Source organism: Moschus berezovskii, chromosome 8 (genome assembly GCF_049115385.1).
Source record: "Moschus berezovskii isolate FMDL1 chromosome 8, NW_MosBer_1.0, whole genome shotgun sequence".
In the NCBI taxonomy this organism is placed as follows: Eukaryota; Metazoa; Chordata; class Mammalia; order Artiodactyla; family Moschidae; genus Moschus; species Moschus berezovskii.
This window is the reverse complement of record NC_142467.1, coordinates 103,163,248-103,165,110: the sequence shown is the minus strand read 5'-3', so window position 1 is coordinate 103,165,110 and position 1,863 is coordinate 103,163,248. Positions and strand designations below refer to the sequence as shown.

At 39.5% G+C, this 1,863-nt stretch overlaps 1 pseudogene; it reads left to right on the top strand.

Moving 5' to 3' along the window:
• Window positions 1-559: 559 nt before the first annotated feature.
• LOC129558055 (olfactory receptor 7A5-like) lies at window positions 560-1,426 on the top strand (annotated as a pseudogene).
• Window positions 1,427-1,863: the final 437 nt, after the last annotated feature.

The window sequence follows — 1,863 nt, the reverse complement described above, 5'->3', positions numbered from 1 at the left end:
TGAACTCCCAATGAAAAATAAGTGCCATCCACTCACTTTTATACCTGCATCTTTTCTTTATTCATAGCACCTAACAGCACCCAGCGTGGTATATATTTGCTTACAGTCTTTATCTGTGATTGGACTACAGGGATTTTTGAAAGGCAAAGCCCAAGACAAAAATTCATAGACAGAGATGAATTCCATAGCAAATATATATATTGGCAACCCACTCCAGTGTTCTTGCCTGAAAAGCTCCATGGACAGAGGAGACTGGTGGGCTCCAGTCCATGGGAGTCGCAAAGAGTGGAACACAGCTGAGCCAATTAGTATGCGTGTACAAACACACACAAATATGTAGCTTAACTTCAAATTATTCATTGTAAAATTCCACCTATTTTAGTAATGCCCATTTGTATGAAAATTAGTCATATATATATATATATTTTTTTTTTTTCTTTCCTAGTTGTCATATCAATCTTATGGACCTAGTAATAATACACAGATTTCAGAATTTCTACTTCTGGGATTATCAAATGAACCAGAACTACAGCCCCTCATATTTGGGATTTTCCTTTCCATGTACCTGATCGCTGTGTTTGGAAACCTGCTCATCATCCTGGCTGTCAGCTCAGACTCCCACCTCCACACCCCCATGTACTTCTTCCTCTCCAACTTGTCCTTTGCAGACATTTGTTTCACCTCCACCATCATCCCAAAGATGCTGTGGAACATCCAGTCTCACAACAGAGTCATAACCTACGAAGGCTGCATCATCCAGATGTATTTTTTCTTACTGTTTGGGGGATTGGATGTCTTCCTCCTGACCATGATGGCCTATGACCGGTATGTGGCCATCTGTCACCCCCTGCACTACATGGTCATCATGAAACCCCGGCTCTGTGGTCTTCTGGTTCTGTCATCTTTTATTATGAGTTACCTATATTCCCTGATGCAAAGCTTAATGGTGGTGCAGTTGTCCTTCTGTACAAAGCGGGTAATCCCCCACTTTTTCTGTGAAGCCAACTTGATGATCAAACTTGCCTGTTCTGACACCTTCATCTGTGAAATGGTGGTAAATTTTGTATGAGTGGTGCTGGGTGGTGGTTCCCTTGCTGCTATTCTTTACTCCTACTCTAAGACAATTTCCTGCATAAATGGAATCTCATCAGCTCAGGGCAAGTATAAAGTATTTTCCACCTGTACATCTGATCTCTCAGTTGTCTCCTTATTTTCTTGTTCGGTCCTGGGAGTGTACCTTACCTCTGCTGACACCCACAGCTCACACTCAAGTGTGATTGCCTCAGTGATGTACAGTGTGGTCACACCCATGCTGAATCCCTTCATGTACAGTCTCAGGAATAAAGACATTAAAAATGCTCTGAAAATATTTGGAAAGGAAACTAAAAAAGAGTTAAGTATCCTGGGGCTGAAGAACTTCCATTGATTGCAGGGCTTAAAACTCAGAGCCATAAATGGTGAATTTTTAAAATTTCCTTTTGAAGGTAGAACTTGCTCTTTCTATTTATTTCTGGAATTTTTATTTCTTTGGCTTCCATTTATCTATACCAGTTAACTCATTTTATTAAGCTTTCTTCTCTCTGTGATATTGAGAGTCTTCCCCTTTGTTGTCTTCCTATTATTTCTAATTTATTTGCAATCTTGAAAAATAAATATTTGGACATTCCCATTTATCTCATGGGACTATATGCAATTCTTAATAATTTTTCTCAAATGAAAAATGTAATCCCATGTAGTATTTCCTTAGGTTTCCTAAGAGTACTAGGTTGTACAAACTATGAAAAAACACACTTGGCAACTGAGACAATTGATAAGTTTAACAGTTCAGTTCAGTTGCTCCGTCGGGTCTGACTCTTTGTGACC